The following is an 18,285-nucleotide window of genomic DNA, read 5'->3' as shown; positions in this document are numbered from 1 at the left end:
CCCAGCATTCAGTTTTGCAGCCCAGTCCTTAGCCCAGTACTTTAATAGAATAAGTTTGATTTAGTCTGTTTGTAGAACATCTAGCAATGAAAGTGCTCTCAAAGTTATGTAACAAACATTATAGGAACAGCAAATCTACAGCAGAGCTGGCCTGTCCTAGAATTTCTACCACTTAACCTGGGGCAGAGAGAGGGACAAAGTGAAAACACTCTTTGTCAGGCTTCTAGGATGACTTGGAGAGTGGTGAGGTCAGGCACCCGCTGCCAACAGAATGGAAGGGAACCTTCACTTGGCAGGTGTCAGAGACGAGCTCTGCAGCAAGCAGCCAGCAGCTGGAAGGCAGATAGAGCTGAGAGCATCCATTATTGTGACAACCTGCTTCAGAGCAGCCACTGAAAGGTCCTGGGTGAGGATAGCAGGGAGGGAAGCATCCAGAATATTATTTTTCTACTGATAACTACACAGCCACAGACTAAACAGAGTGGATGGCTTTCAGTTTGTGCCACTCCTGTTTCTGTTTTGCCATCAGCTGTGTGCTCTGCATAAGGAACACAGCTGTTGTGGCACAATCTGTGTCAGTGTTGTTTGAATGAAGCTGCATTCCAGGTGGAGGGTTTTTTTCTTTGTTTTGATCTGATCTGGCAGCACATTCTCCAGGAAGAAAACATGAATTGTAAGAATTAATTAGCCTTGATTTGAGATGCACAGTGAGTGGTGGTGAAGAAAGAAGAAAGATGTTTATTATTTTGCCTTTTTTTTTTTTCCCAGCTGTTCAGATTTGTTTGAACTTATGTAGACCATTTGACTAAGAAAACAAGTCAAAAGTGGAATCACAATTCTTTTCTAATGCCAAAGTGAGGCAAAGGCATCCTCTGTCATTTTGAACAGACTGGACACATGCAGAATGGATGACTAATGCCCACAACACAGGCTTTATTTCATTCAGTTATGTCATTTGTATTTTCAGCATTTTCCTGAGAGAACTTATTTATATTTAAAGGGTATTTTTTTCTAAATAGCCATAGCTAAGAAGGCAAAGCATTAAGACAGAGTAATTTCCTTTTGCTGCTATCTATGACAGTGACCTACTGAAAGAATCATTGCATGGGGTTAGGGTGTAGCAATATGTTAGGGAGGACTCCTGAGATCTCTTTCAGCCAGTTCTATGTCATTTTACACACAGATCACTTTCTTCTAGGCTATTTTCAAAGATACAAGATGTCCTGTTCCGGGCTGTGTGAGGGAAAGGAGACACAGCTGTCAGAGACCAGGGGTTGTCTTTTAATTTAATCTTTCTTGCTCTAATTCACTGAAGTATGTTGTTTATGTTTGCATGGATAGGAGAATAACCTTATTTGTGTTCTGACAGTCACTGGAGGCACTGACTGCTTCTTAGTAAGGGCACCAGGGTCTCTGTAGCAAACAACTACATTTAAATATAGAGCTACTTTACAAAAAATAATCAACATAAATGTATTCAAAACAGGCACAACAGAGGCAGGCAACTATCCTTAACTCTGCTCAGTCATAATACTATAGAGTAACCACAAAATCCTGATGACTGCATGGCTGGATGTTCTATAATCAGTTCCCTGATTCTCAGTTTCCCATCTTATATTGCCTAAGCTTTGTATAATTACAGTAGTCCCTTAATGTATTTTACCCTTGAATTATTGACAAGTGCTTTCAACCTTAAATCCACTTAAATGTAGAATAGATTTCTGAACTGATCATTATGCTGTCTTGTGTGTCTCTTCTATTACCCCTCAGAGACAATATAGTATTTATATTTATTGAATATTTGCATTTTTATATGAAGGAAGTGTCTGAAAAAAACCCCTTGGCTATGGACACATGACAAAGTATCTGAATGAGATTGTAACCTCGTCTCCTACTCAATTTATTTTTTTGCTTATTCTTTTTATCACATTTAAACCCATCTTACCTTTTTCTTCCTTTTAAAATCAAAATCTCTCTTGAGATGGAATTTAGCACATATTCAAAACTCATCAGGCTTGCAATAGTAACAGGTACAAAAATAAACTTGACACTCTTAATTTAGAGAAAGATTTGACAGCGATACAATCATGACATTTTTCTGGCTGACAAGGGCAGGATGAATCCTCCCACAGTTTCAGGACAGTTGATTTTGATAAGAGTTGTGGTCACACTCAATTATTCCTAGCCTTATACCAATTTTATTCAGGTTTTGATCTGACTTAGAAGTGCTGGAAATTATTCTAAGTACCTGCGTTAGGGGTCTATCTGAATCACCTCTTGGAAAAGTCATTCTCCTGCTTTGGACTATTATGAATTTAAGAAGATTTTGCTGCCAGATATTTTTAGGTAAAAATGAGAATAATCCCAGTATTTTTGGTGCAATGACCTGTACTGCCCTGTCACTGCAAAAAACCCACCAAATAAGCACAGTGTGCTTGCCCCAGGCACAGCTACTGCCTTAGTTCCGGGGCCCACAGAAAGAACTGCTGTCGTCCACAAGCTCTCATCCCTGCTCACATTCACAGTCTTGGAAGATGCACCTTGGTTTATCAAGCAGAGTGTTGAAGTTCCACAGCCACGTGTGCTCTTGGGGATGATATTTCAGTGCCTAAAATACAGTCTAGATTTTCTGGACTAGTTTAAATGTTTTGGACTTGGTTTCAATCAGAAGAGGGAATCAGAGTCAGAGGTGTGAATGAGCTGAAACGACACAAGCCCAAGTGAGCTCCATGGGTGCTTTGCCTGTTCAGCCATGGCTCCCCACTCATTAAGGTCTCCGCATGTGCAAAGTGATCACAGGCACACATCTGCACATCTCATCCACCCACATGTGGCATAAACTGCCCAGGAAATGCATAACATATCTCGCTGTTTCCTGTTGTCATGTGTGAACACAATTCTCAAAGCACTGTTTTTAAACCTAGTCCAGTGTATTTGATGCTTCAGCAGAAGATGTTTATAGAAGGTCTTCATAAGAATAATGGTGTTCTGTGTTTTAAATCTCAGAAAAACCTGTGTTTCGAGCCGGGATCACCAAATGCATAAAACTCTTCATGCTCAGAAGGGTACAAGGACACTTGTGAAGTGTATTGGTAATTTCCGTGTCAGCTGAGTTGTTTTCTGGGAATCCTTTGACAAAGGCCTGAGAGCCACCGTGTCTCATGTTTATGCTCATCTGTAAATGGCTTTCCTCGCTGTAAATGTGAGATTACATAAACTTCTGCCACTGATGACTGATTGTATCTACTTTGGGAATGCTTTTAAGAGAACATCAGGTTTTCCAAAGATACCAATTATGAGTGGTACTTGGAAAGGAAAAGAATATTTTCTTACACCAACCACTGCAGATGATTTCTCTGAGGTGTTGACTCCAAATTCACTGTTGCGTTTCCTCCTTTTCCTCTCTCCCAAAAATCCCCAAATCATTTGAATTGGTCTGCTGGCAACAGATCCTTTTAAAATATCACTTCATCTATTTCTTTCTTCTCCCTTTCCAAGCAGTGTTAGTATCTGGATTTAGCCCTATGTTCCTTAAATGGATAAAACTGCACACTCAGCACAGGCAAAAATGCATTTATAAATGGGTTAATCTCTTTGCCAGCTGAGTTTATTTTCAGGGAGTCTCAGCCCTTTTCCCTCCCCTGGATTTCAATACGTACGGGCCCGTGTAATGCCCGTGATAGAAATCGGGTCAGCTCTGAGATTAGAGGTGTGGAGGCGAGGCAGAGAGAACATAATCAGTGCCTGCGTGCTGCTACAATGCTAATGACATGGTTACAAGGAATAACTCTAATCCCAAATGTCCTATGTGTTCTGCAAAAATGTGTCAAGCTAACCTGCCAGGATTTGAGATAAATCCACTGTATTGAACTGTGCCTTATTCTTTTTTCTTTTTTCTAATTTTTTTTTTAAGTGGCAGATGTGAGTTAAAAAAACAAACAAACAAACAAAGAAAATCTAATTCAAATGCAGAGATTTAAAAATAGAAGCTAAACCAGTTTCAGATTTCTGGCTAGATGGCAGATCATCTGGTGAGAAAAAAAAATAAAATGCAATGGGCAGAATATATTTTAGAAAACAGGAGGAGTTTCATTATAGCAGTGAGTAATGAAAGATAGAGGAAACATGTAATATTTCTGCAGTATGATCATTATCACTCAGGTTCTGGCCTCAATTGTCTGTGACTATTGTAATTCAGCATATGCAAAACTGTGAGCTGGCTAGTTGTGCACTTCCATGCTGTAATTATTACAAGCATAAATAATTAATATTTGGGGATAGTGTTCCTGGTAGAAAGGCTTTTGTTTGTTTGTTTGTTTGTTTGTTTTCTTTTTTTTTCTAATTTTTTCCCAAGGTGATTCATTATGTAAGTGCACCAATCCCAGATTGATACTTCTAATTAAATCAGAGATTTCTTCCGAGGTGAGCATGTTAGATAACAGAGACAGAAAGCTGCATGGCCAAACACGCAGGCTGTTGAACTTATTTTTAACCTCTTCATCATACTTGGTCCACCTTTCTTCAAACAGATCAGCTACTAATAGCAACTGCTTTTGGGACTTGTTAGCGTTTCTGTAGGATTAGTTTGGATCATACTGTCAGCCAATTCAGCTCAATTTTATAACACTGATGAAGGATTTGTCTTGAAAATACTAGAGCCACAGCTACAGGACCAGGATTTAATGAAACAGGGTAAACCACACATCACAAGTAACAAGGTCCCTTTAGGTATTTGAAGCTTAGTGGATGGTATGAGTGTTTGAGTCCTTCTAGCATTGTCTTTCATCAGGTGCTTTTGGATTTTTGCACTTCAACTGACAGTGTATTTTGGGGTTGTATTAACAATGTTTTACTGATTTAACATCATTATATAGTGTGAAATTGTATGGATGGTTGTTCTCATGCTTATGGAGTTGATGGCTTAAGATAAGATCTGAGAAACAACCAGATATTTCACTGTAATAGGTAAATTAAAGAAACAGTCTTGTAATGAGAGGTTGGGTAAATGCTGTCTGGGGAGCATAGTGACAAGGTGAGCAGACCACCATCCTCTTGTTATTTCAGTAGAATTATCAGCAAAGCTTCTGGATAATTTATTCATTGAAACTGCATTTGGTAGTTCAGTTCAGTGTAGAGAAAACGTTGGTGGAGACCAAGTAAAGCAAAGCTTGGCTTTGGTTTAAAAAGCAAGTTTAAAAACAAAACACATTTTTGGCTTGATAAGATGGACATTTAAGATGTTTTACTGTGGAATGGACTTTTTTACATAAAATAAAGTGAAATAAAATAAATTAAAAATTTCTACTTGACATTTGCCAGTGTACCTATCATGTGTACCTATCATGTGTCCTCCCATGTGTCTCATTACCCCCTCCTCTATCAATTTTAAGCCAATTACACAGATCCTGAAAAAGTAAATCAGGTCTAAGAGCTCAGACAGGTCTAGAGAACCTATTCAAGACAAGGATCTTTCCAGCTCTGATAAGGAGCCATAATTAAGTTAGCTAATAAGACTAGTTTATTTTTTGAAATTAGGTTAAATCACTAGTATTATCTTCTTTACCATATATTTTATACTAGAAATCAGTTCTTCCATGAGAATATGACCATTTACTTTTGTAATCTTTCAGTTTAGCCTTGGGAGTAAAGAAATCTAAGTTTTATCTAAGTTCACACCAGTGAAATCCTGGGTGAACTAAGAATAAATTAACATTTTTATTACAAAGTACCCATTGACTATAGAAGCATTCCACAGTCAAATGGTTTTTATATCCATATTTTTTTTTTGTAAAAGCTGATTTTGTAGCTTTCAAAACCCACAATAAATCTCTTGGTAAGAGATGTTTCTTATGTCTTTTGCCAATCAGTTATGGTCTGCAAGCTTCTTAAAACTGAATTTCACTTCAACTACTCCTTACCCAAAAACATGTTTCTGAGTTGCATGTGTACTGCAGAGCTAAGGCCGTGCAACTGAAGGCAAACCCTTGAGATGCTCAGGCAAAGACAATTTCATCAGCTGCTGTGTGTCAGCAAACTGGCAGCTACCATGAGTGCTTGAACACTATGAGGATTTGATTTCTAGCTATCTTATGGCTGTGCTCAGAAAACCACTTATTTGACTTTGATTTTTTTTCCCCATTTCCACTAAGGTTATGCACAGTGGGCCAGGGTTGCAAAGCCTTGTGCACAAGCAAAAGATTAAATGCAGAATATGTGTATGCAGATGGACCTAGAGTCCTGAACCAGCAGACCTGTTAAGTACATCCTAAATTCCCAGAGTAGAAGCTGTGATGCTTTATTGAAAAAAGACAAAGCTTCTTGCATGCTTAATGGTAAATACTTTTCTGGAGAGGAACCTCATCCATCAACTTAGTCCAGGTATGGTTTAATTCTGGAAATTGCTGTTCCCTAGAATATCAGTATTACCTGATGCACAGCACATTTTACTTGCTCTCTCTAAAATCCTAACAACTTTGTGTTCTTACTTGCATATCCATGGTGAGACTCAGCAGCAGGTCACAGACATGAAGATTTAGGTACCTAGATATAGCTAACTACATGGGAACAAGCTGCCTAGACTTTGTTACACTCAAACCTAACCAAGGCAGCTGTCTGACTGTGTGCTGCTCTGAGCTCTTCAAGTCACCCTTAAACTGCAGCCTGCATGGGAAACTCCAAACTCTACTGAGTTCACCTAATGACCTTTGAGCATCCTGCCTGGTGTTCTGCTGAAGCTTGGGAAGTCATGGGTCTCCTCTGTCATATGTGCAACATCTGCCACCTTTGTGCAGTGCTCCCAGGTGTCCTGTGACATCTCCAGTGGCACTTGGTATCTACATTTGAGAAATGAGTCAAGAAGTTTATTATCTTCAGTGACTAGAGAAGGAATTCTAAGCTTAGATAATATATAGATGCTGTCACTGTGGGTCAGAACCAGATGATCTTTTAGGTCCCTTCCAACCCAAATAATTCTGTGATTCTATGCTTTCGACAGTAAAATGCAACAACTTTAAAAAAAGTATTCTCGTGTTATTCATGTAAAACCCATTCAAAAATATTTACATTCTTTAATACTAAAAGCAGAAACAGAATATTGCTTGAGTTTTAACACAGCTGATTAAAAATCTGTGCTTTCTTATCACTCACTGAATTGGCAGCACAGCACCCAACCGTATGGTCTTTTAAGGAAGAGTAAGGGCTCTGTATAGCTAAGAGATACGTGAAATTCTTCTCTGTCTACAGTACTTTGAAGCTTTCTCTATGAATACTTGACTGAAACTCTTGGATGCACAGATTTTATTTTTCAAGCGAGACAGTGCAGGCAAGATAGGGCAAGTGACTGTGGAATATTTCTTTTTCTGCCAGGGCTGTCAATTCTCACCAAAAGAACCCAACATGTGGCCTTTTGGAAAACTAGCAAAAGCTATAAAGTTTCAATACTGATGTGCCACTCATATTCTGAGCTATAAGAAAGAGCTGGAGGAGGTTTTTTGCAGGTGAAGGAAAAAAAAAAGCTGTGGAAAAAAACAAAATTATTTTTCAAAAAAGTTTTCAAAACACCTTGCCCCAAGTGTAAGCTCGCCTAAGATAGATCAGTCTGTGAAACATTCATACTGTTCTCATAGCCTTTACTGGTTGAAACATCTTTTTGCTTTTATTTGGATGTGCTAGGATGTTTCAGCCTTCAGTCATTTCTGTTCCTTTAGAGTCCTGTAGAAAGTGTTTTCCACTTGTTAATCTCCTAGGTATTAAAGCTACGAAGGAATTCAAAGTGTCTCAGTACTGGCAATACTTTCTAACATTTGCATTTCTCTTGTGTTTTGATGTATAAGAAATTAATTTAATGAAATAATAGTAGGAAAATATACAATGCATGAAAAGTTTTTATTTTCTTATTTTTGTTCCTATCTAATAACTAAAACCAGAAGGACTATAAAATACCACATATGAGAAATATACCACCCAAGAAATAACACCAAAGGACATAGAAATATATGTAAACTCTTTAAATAGTACAAAATAGTTAGCCAAAGTCTTAAGACCTCACACATTTTAGTTTTGTATAAAATTCTATTGACATTAAGCAAAACTGTTCAGAGCTATGTCAGTGTACAGATATTCTAAGCATTTTCACATTTTCACAAACTATTTGTGAAAATAGTTTGTTGTATGTATATAAAGTACAGAACAAAAGACATCTAGAGGTCAAGTACTGAATTCTCTCTATATTGCTGAATATAGAGTCTAGTCCATGAACTCAGCATGAATGGCCACATCTAAGACAACTACAGTTGGGTGAGTTGGATCCCATTTACTGCTTTTAAAAATCTTCAGGCCTGATAAGGGGAAAACAAACAGATTTTCCACAACATGAAACTGCAATTTATCCAAGGAAAAAAATGGCATTTTCCCTCTATGTTCTTACAATTTCTATAAAATCTTTCTACAGCTGTAAAAAGAGTAACTAGCAAATGAGAAAAGTACCACAAACTGATGTAATATGAATTATGAGAGCTTCAACTGATGACAGTCTAATAATAGATAGGCTTCAAAAGAAAGAAAGAAAGGAAAGAAGAAAGGACAGATTTAAATAATGACCTGGCTCCATATTCTGCCTAAAATTGGGCTGTAAAGGTGTCCATTTAATAAGAAAATGGACTTCCTTGCTATGCAGTGTTTGCTCCAATACTATCTCTATCAGTGGAGCTACATCACTGTGATGCATCACCCCATTTTGGTGACAAAACACAGTGTTTATGCTAGGAATATTGCAGAGAGGACCGTTCTGAAACTGGCAACTCAACAAGAACAGTACTGGAGGACTTAATATGGAAATCTTCTGCCTTTCAGCATCCACAGTTTTAATTTTGCATTTTGAGGTTTTAAAATTCATTAAACAATCCCTTGCCTTATTCATCTGAGTCATTCTTCAATCTCCTTCCAGCATTCTGTTTCTGATTAATACTTATTAAGTAACAGCAATAATAGAAAAATTACTATCTTGTCCTGTAAAATTTGGCATGTCTGATAACTGTTACTATTTCCACAGCTGAATGTCACATACAGAATACAGTCTGAAGCAATGCTAAACTTAAAATTTCTTTCTAAAGCATATTGTGTTTCTTTTGCATTTTCATTATGACTGTGACCTACTATGTTTTCTCAATAGTTTATTTTAATAAAACTGATATTTCCTTATGTGAAGTAAACAATAAAGCAAATCTTTCCACTGTAGAAAAAAAGAAAATCTATGCTGTAGAAGTAATTAAATTCATTATTGTGCAATATGCCAAAAAGAAGGGCAAACTGTATAATCCAAACATCTGTTTCTGTTCCTAAATGCAGTGTAAGGATCCATAAACCTATCCAGGGTAAATACATACTCTTTTACATTTGAAAGACAAATTGACTACCTACAGAAGAGGATCTCTTTTTTCTTATTAGAATGGTCGGGTTTCAAGGTTCTTAACAATGAGGCTCAGTACATATTTCAGGTGCAACCATGGAAACTGTAAGGAGCCATTTTACTCAAAATAGAAATATCACAAATGACCTTGACATTTGGAAGCTGATGCTGCACATCGTTATTTAGATCGTGAACAATGGGTGCATTATCATGTCCTCTGTTCAAAATTTGTTACTGGTCTTCCAAGAAGGAGCATTTGAAAGCTGGGTACTCGTCTTCCATGGGTGCTAGGGGTCCCTATATTGAGGAAGACTTTGTGCCCATAGCTTGGTGTGCAGCTGCTGGTTGAGCTCTGGGTGATGGAAACCCAGAAAAGAGCCCGTGAACTCTGACCCTTGACATAACAAAGGGCTTGTGGGCCTGTGGCTCAGCCAGGTGAGGGACACTCAGAAACGCAGCAGGAGTGACAACCTCCAAACTCGTGAGCACTTAGACTGTGCTGGTGTAAAAGCCCAGGGTTTTCCTTGCTCCATGTCCTCCCTTGGAGGCACTCATTTCGAGCTGTTATTTTGTTATTTCACCGTGATTACATTATTTTAAGGATCGAGATGTCTGAGACTCTGCTATAGGAAACCTCCAGTCCAGATGGTGTGGAAACCTGGTCTGACGGTGTGAGTGTGGGATTTGTAGCTATGAAGGAGCCTTAGTCCCAGCTTAGGTGGTATCAGTGTGGCTCCTGGATGGTCAGACAGTGAAGTTTCCTCAACATGTCTTTTATGGGCATCTTTTTATAGAGATTAGTAGAAAAGTTGGAAATATGCAGAAAGACATGACAAATTGTAAATGATGGAGCTTGGGAGAGCAGCACTCTGAGGAAATAATTTGTACCTGTGGACTGTAGTTTCAATTCTCTCTGAAGGCACAAAGGGGAAAACTTCTCCCCAGAGGCAGCTGAGTGCTAATAGCTATGTGTAGAGACAGAATTTTTTTACCTTACAAGTCTAAACAATACTAAACATTTCAAAATACTGCTGAATTTACAGATTTAATCTTCTCAAGGATTGCTGGATGATGTGCTTTCTTAGTCTACAACTCCTGCATAACATTCAAACTGCTACCATCTTTAAACAATTTAAAACTGCAAACATTATTTTTGATTTTTGCTATCAAGTCATCCTTCTAGGAGCCATATTTCTCTTCCTGTTTGAATGAAATACTTGTTGCTGAAATGTAAGTGCTAACCCAAGGCAAGGAGGGAATGGGGGTATCAAACTTCTTAGAAGAGGACCCCTCTTAACAGGGTCCTACAGGAACACATAGAAAGAGAGTCAAAGACACTACATAAAGAGGTTTCAAATGCATACCAGTTGTTTATTTCTCTGAGAACATATAATGGGTAAAAGGCATCAATAACCTGGAGAATAGGTTAATGGCAAAGGAAATTTTACCACTGAATTTTGTTGGGCCAAGATTTTGCTCTTTGACTTTGGACAACATGTCACCTCCAGGGTGTAGGTAACACCTAAAAAAACCCCTTGTTGAATTCACCACTGCTCACATCTAATTCACAGAACACAAAGCAACACATCAGTGGGAATTTCTGCTTGCACAGTGCAAGTACAAGCGCAGCTAGCACTGGATACCATATGAGGAAAGAGCATCTTGGATTGCCTTCTCCAGTTATTTTACACAGCTCCAAAGCTTCATAGAATCCACACTCTTGCAGTTTTTTTCAGTCCAACTCTTTCTTTCTATTTGTTACTAGTATGAGAGTAGTCTGTGTATGAGTATACCTGTATATGTGCACATGTGCATGTAAATAATAATAGTTTTTACTAGTATTCTCTTTCATTTTGTGGAATATTTCTTGCCAAGATTTTTAAAACCTAAAGAAAAATGCTCAAACTGCCTTTGAAGCTCTAGTCATTTTGTCTTGTCCTTATGCTGGAGCAACTGTTCCTTTAGGTGATGGATAGGAAGCCCATTTTCTGACATTCCAGATCTAGCAATAATAGCTGCAGGGGCAACCATGACAGACTAAAAACATCAGAGTGAAAATATGGTTTATGAGCTACATTATAGGCAGGATTTTATTTTAAAACTCTTTATGATTAATTTTACATAGCCATTTTATATGCAAAATATTTTAATTTCATTCACAACAGGTAATGTTGCATATTGAAAGTGAACACATTTCGGCATTTCTTGTACAAACACAAGCTCTGTCCTTGTAGCACCAAAGGGTTTCTGAGGACTAGTAAAGACAATTAAATCTCAGTGTTTGCTCCTGCTGACAGTGGCAGCAGCAGTCCCAGAGATATCCTATATGACATCAAGCCTAGCATGAGATCCTTGAGGTCGCACTTCACAGCTTGTCCTTGAGCACTGCATAACACCCAGGTCTTAGTGGTCCCTACAGACGTGTCATAGTAACATAAAAAGTAATATAAAACATATTTTTGTAAGTAAGAAAATGAAAGATCACCATCTGGGTGAAAGCAGGGCTTGATTTGGCTGACAGGATTCATGTTCAGAGGCAAACTTGGGTCAACAACCTTCATATACTACTTGGTCCCTAACTTTTTTGCAAGTTGTATCATTGGTCACAGACATAACAAAGTAAATAACATGTGCTTAGTATCCAGGCCAAGACCATATTGCCAGCTGGGGTGAGTGGAGAAAGGGAGCAGATAAAGCCTCCTCCCTTCACAGTTGCGTGGAAACTGTACTTGCAGAAGTGCTGAGGTCTGGCAATGCCTCACTACTCCAGGCAGTATTTTTAATGAAATCTCCCACCTTCTGGCTAGGATTTAACCTGCTAGCTAAAGCTAAAATTAGAATAGGTCTTTCCCAAAATGTCACGATAATAAACATTTTAGAAGTGTCTGTGACCCTAAGCCGAAGAAATTCACAGGCTGGTGACTTATGTTAGCATTTAAAGGTAACTATCATTTATAGAAGCACTGGAACAATCACCTTCCTCTTCTGGACAGCAATGAGGTAGCTGGATCACATCTGGACTACACAGTGGAATCTGCAGTATGACACTGAGGGCAGGAAATTCACTGGGGAAACAGTGGGGCTAGTTTGCTAGTTTGCTTTTCTCTCTTGGAGAAGACATCCTTTCAGCCCAACGCAGGTCCACCTGTCCCTTGTGGGGAACACTAAAAATGTGAGTCCCTGTGGTGTGCACGACTCATCAGATCAAGTCACCACATCTCTGCTGTGCTGCCTCTCACTTCAGCTCCAGTCAAACAAAGTTCTCCAGTCCCTGCCCAAGCGATGAACACTTGGTTATGTCTGTGTTTATGCTCAGTGACAGCTAAGGGCCGATCTCAGTCCTATGGGTAGAACAAACCCCAAAGTATTTTCCTGAACCACGGGGAATCACTTTTTCCTTTAACTTAGAAGACAATTTGGGCCACACAGATCAGAGCTCAGGACAATAGTAGGGTAATCTTTAACATGGAATGGGAAGCTGCAGTAATTTAAATTTACTGATGAATTTCATAAATAAACCTCCTCAACTGCCATGCCTAAAAGCTTTCTTGGGTCAGCAGCTTCAGAGACTACTGCTTGTTGAAATGAGCCTTCAGAATGCCCACATTAAAAACATGGTTTTGAGGATAAAAGGTGAATAATGATTCAGCATATGGTACCTCGTAAAGCATTTCCTTCAGTTATTTTTTCAGCCTTATAATGATAAACACATAACTTCAGAATAATTTTGCATTCATTCCTCTAAGAGATCTGCTTGTTTTATTTGTATAGGGACCCTAAGGCTATAAAATATGCCTTACTGGGCAAATCATTCTTCCTAAAACCCAACAAAACTCTGCTCTCATATCTGGCCTAAATTTGTTTTGAACATTTGTGTCTATTTAGCAGCTGCTTTCCTGACTAGCTTTTTGTAACTCCTTTCACAAATAGCTTGCTACATTCCTTTCTGCTTTTCATATTCTAGGTCGAGAATTTGGTTTAAGTGTAGGTGTGCACAGTAGCCTAAGGGCTTTGAAATGGTTCTACCATTCCAGAGGCAGGCAGCAGAAGTCTTATGGATTTATGTCAGAGTATAATTGTCCTCATCTCATCAGTTTTCTCCCTTTTCAGGTCTATTGAAACAGGAAGGAGTTAGCTTCTGTACTGGCAAATGAAGAATGTTTTTAATTTTCTCAGATCTACTGAACTGATTACACTAAATCACATTTTAGATGCCAGTATTTCATGAGTGCCTATTCTCATCACTCCTTCTTGTATGACTCTTATTTTGTGCTTTTTCTACATTCATCAATGTTCAATTACTTTATTGCTACTCTAATTAAATGTGCTCATTTATTTAAAGATATTGGCTCTGAATGGCCTGTTCTTTGCCTGGACGAATTTGCCTTTGCCTTTCTCTTTGTGTGAAGGCAGAAGTGCTGATTCTAAGTGGCATACTGCTGATTCCATCTGAGGTGACTTGCTGGGTGACACCTTGGAGCACCAATTTGGACACTGGCAGGGGCCAGGAAAATGTGTTTGATGTGTCTACCTCTACACACACAGTAGACTTACTAAGAAACTGGCAATGAATAAGATTTTTTTCTTATTCGCTGTTTAATGGTGCAATATAGATTTTGTGGATTTTTTTTGGCATTTTGTACTAAACCCCCTACATTTTGAAGCTACTGATGTTTGTGGTCAGGCCACATTGTGCCCCACTAAAAGCCTACTGTGCCCTGGTGACTGGCCTTGAAGGATGATGACCCAAGAGCTCCCAGATATATTTATGTTCCTGTGTACTGGCTTTTGGGGAGGATATTTTTACTCACTGGCATTCTTCCATGTTTCTTTTATTGTGGCACTGCTATTTTGTGATTTTGCCAGTGTGTTTCCCCTGAGAGAAACTAATGATCAGGTGGGGGGGGGAAACAATGAGCAAATGTTCTATTCTAATATGGAATTTTGAATTTGCATATGAGCAGAGAATTCAAGCAGTTATTTCTAAGTATTTTGACTTTGACACTTAACATTTAAAACTAGCACATGGAAAAGCATGTACGTTCAGAGAGAAGAATAATGTTTAAGGTTGGTTAATGTCATAATGCATATATTAGCCAAACATAAGTGCACTAGCTTAGAAATAAATATGGAACTCTAGCCAAAGGGCTGCTGAAAGGTGACATTGGAATAAAATGGCAGATGCTGAGAAATGAGATCTTTGTGAATGAGTGAGAAGGAAGTCTAGTTTAGTCTTTGTTCATGGGTTCAAACAATGCTTTCATAGTTTTGCATGAATGTTTATATCATCTTAAAAGCAGGATGTAGTAGGGAGACTGAGACTTTCAGGGAAAAATGTGAACACAAAGAGTGAAATCACATCGAAAAGCACAGTACAACTGCTTTTCTCCTCTCCCATGTAAATTGTCTGAGTATCTCATGCCTCCTAATGCCTGATATTGCTGTGGCAGCTGAAAAAAAAAAAGCTTAAAACCAGAGGTATAGGGGTTAAGAAGCAATTACAGGCACCAAATATGTCTTTGCATATCTCACACCTTATTGCCGCTAGGCTACCATGGGCCCATATACATTCCTATCAAAGTATGTGTTCAATAATCTGGTATGTCTTGCTTGTAAATAACTTGGGGGAAAAAATAAGATATCTTTGATGATTAGCTGGTGGATTATCAGCCTTTAGATACTTTAGACAGATCTTGCCTGGGGCTAGTGTGCAGGACTGTGCTGCAGAATGAGCAGTGGCTCAAAGCTGCCCAAAGCCTGGTGCTTGAGCGAGGGGTTCCAGCCTGGCTGGCTCCAGAGGGGAGGAAAGGGCTGGCTCTTCTCCCATGGATGAAGCCCTCACTGCTTTCCTCAGACCTGAGATACTGACCAGATGCCCACAGGTTCTGTGCTGACTCTGAAGGTTTCCTGCATCGCCCCCTTTACCTCTGCCCCACCAGACAAATTCCTGGCACAGTCTGACATGTTGCAAGACTGGGAATTAGAGCCTCTTCCTGCCCCTGCCTCCTATTTTGTTACTTAGCATTTATCAATATGATCTCAAGTTAATGGTATGTATAAAAAGAAAATATGTTTTAGCTTCTACTCAGGTCTTTTATGCTTTATATTTTTAAAGTTTTATTTTATTCTTGACATTCCTTATGTATAAAGCCTGACACTTATTACACTTGAGTTTATTTTTCAAAATAAGAGGTTTTCTCTGTGTGTTTGCATAGGAGATAGACATAAATAACTGAGAGTCAGTCCCACTTTTAAGATGCTTGCCTAGCTTTTTTACACACATTGGGCTTTTACTTGAGAAGGAAAGTCTAATTTTGAACACAACTGTTAAAATTATCTCAAGCAGATTCAGTGTAACTTACTTCCAGAGACTCAAATAAAACAGTAAGCCCTATAAAACCATCGCTATGACTAATATAGGTGGCACTGGCTTTATCTTGCTGCTAGGGCCTCAATGGAGAGCCCATTTTATTGGCATGGTACTGGATTCAGCCCTGCAATGAGCAAGGCATGTCAGAGCCTTCCCTTGGCAGGTGTCCTTACCACCTGCTGCTTCTGACTGGGCCCCACCCTGGCATAAGCCACTTCATCACCTCTCTGTGCCTGATGAACCCTGGATCTGGGATCTGAATGGCCAAGTGAATCCATTGTTCCCACTGCCCTGGCCTCACTGTACATCTGGGGCTGCTCCTGGGTGGGAGTGCATGGCAGAGGCAAGCTATAAGGGAGAAGAATGACTTCAGTGAGAAAACATAGTCCTTTCTTCTGTGACATGTACAGTGTTAAAACTGATGGCGTTCACCTCTAAGTTCAACCATTATTTCTGAGATTTTATCTTTTCTTCCTTTCCCTTTTCCCTGTTGCTTTGCACCTCCCTGGCATTCATGGTTTATTTCATTCATGAGCCTGTAGCTAGTTTTTCTCTGGAGACTGACAAACATTAATGTGGATATCTCCCAACAGCATCTGACTGCGGTTAAACTCATTTCTTGTACTAAATGAGCTCTTTAGTACAGGATCTGCTGTTACAAGTGCTCTCTGACATCTGAAATAAAAATAATGAGCTGTTCTCTCCCAGCAGTGAGCTGCCCTCGGGAGTTCATTAGGACACTAGCTTGGTGAGGGTCCCTGAGGAGTGACACTTCTTGTCCTTTTGCTTTACACTTCCCAACACTCATGCTCCAGGAGAATCTGAAATCCTTTAGCCTCCTAATGCACATGCTGGTTTGCTTATTCTTTTACTAATATTGTGCTGGGAATGAAGAAATTATGTTGCCCAAAAATGGCAGCAGTGTGAGGGGAAAGGGGAAGAAAGACAAGTGTGTTGATTTATTGCCTTTGTTACACTTATTGAGTAGAAAACATGGCTGGAAATGTGAAACACTGAAGGAAAAGCAGAGCCATCAGCTCATGCCACTCTTCAGCTGAGTTTGTTCCTCTCTTTATGGCATGAACCTCTTGGGCACCACCAGCTTCCTGAATCATCAAGGACACCTAAAGTCTCAAAACTGCCAGCAGCTAAAGTGTGACCTTAAAAAGATGGTGACTTGGTAGCTCTGGTACCCTCTCTTTTGGAACTCATCAGCTCATGAGACCAAGCGGTGAGTTAAGGTCCTGTCCCTCACAAAACAGCAGCTGAGAGTGCTGTGTGAGCGCTTGCCACTGCAGCAGGGAAGCCCACGAGGGAAGGAGGTGGTCAGCTGGGAACTTAGGAGCTCTTAGGATGAGGCCTTTCACTGGTCCTGACTTTATGTTCTCCATTAACACAGATAAATCAAAACAGGATGTCAGTCCATGTCCTTAATCTAGCAAAATGGGAGCTATGTTGTTTTGCAGTTCTAGCCATAAAGAGGCTGCTTTGCAATACCAATTGATTGCTTTGTGCCTGAGAGATATTGTGTATTTTAAATTCGCTATGGTAAAACTTTAAGAGAAGAGATTCTGCATAATAAGTTTTATACACTTGTATTTTATTGTGAATTTGGGTACCATTACTGCACCTTCAGTAAAAAACCTGTCAAGTAAAGAGAGCAATTCTGATTTCCCATTCATCTCTCAGTGCTGGATGCTCATACCCAACTGCCAACCCGTTATATAAGTATTCAGACCCAAACATAAGCAGGAAAGTAAAACACTTTAGAAATTGTACTCAGGTGGAATAACTTCCCAAAACAAATATCTTCACATAGTCCTAAGAGCAAGTTTCTGTCTTGATAGGTTTGCCACTGCAGAAAGAATTGAAATTGTACCTGTTTGCAGGCTATACTGTTTGCAAATGCTGTGAAACTGGGAATGCTGCACCCTTGTATTTTCCCATGGGATTGAAGAATGCTTTTGTGTATTTATTGCTATTCTGCAATCTCACAAAAGTTATTGCTGGATTATGCCAAGTACAGGAGGACAATCACTGCACTGCTCCTGCTGGCCACACTATTGCTGATACAAGCCAGGATGCCATTGGCCTTCTTTGCCACTGAGGCACATACAGGCTCACACCGCCTGTTGACCAGCACCCTCAGATCCTTTTCTGCCAGGCAGGTTTCCAGCCACTCTTCCCAAAGCCTGTGGTGCTGCTACATGGGGTTTTTGTGAACCAAGGACAGAATCCAGTCATACATACGATCCATTAGACTTACAAACTGCAGCTACTGGTTCATGTACTAGCTCAAGTGCAAAGGAGTGACTGAAGGAATACTGCCTACCAGGTGAATTACATGCATGTCCTCAGGGATGGCTGAGTCAGAAGATGGAGTTGAATTAAGAGCTTGTCCTTGTTGAAATGGATTATCCTCTTTCCTCTATCTCCATGGACCTCTTTTTGCCCCTTCATATTTACTTTTCAAGTTCTAGTGCTCCCATCCTTGGTGAAGTGATTCAGC

The sequence above is a fragment of the Cinclus cinclus genome, chromosome 1, assembly GCF_963662255.1.
Source record: "Cinclus cinclus chromosome 1, bCinCin1.1, whole genome shotgun sequence".
Taxonomy (NCBI): domain Eukaryota; kingdom Metazoa; phylum Chordata; class Aves; order Passeriformes; family Cinclidae; genus Cinclus; species Cinclus cinclus.
This window is presented reverse-complemented; position numbering follows the sequence as displayed.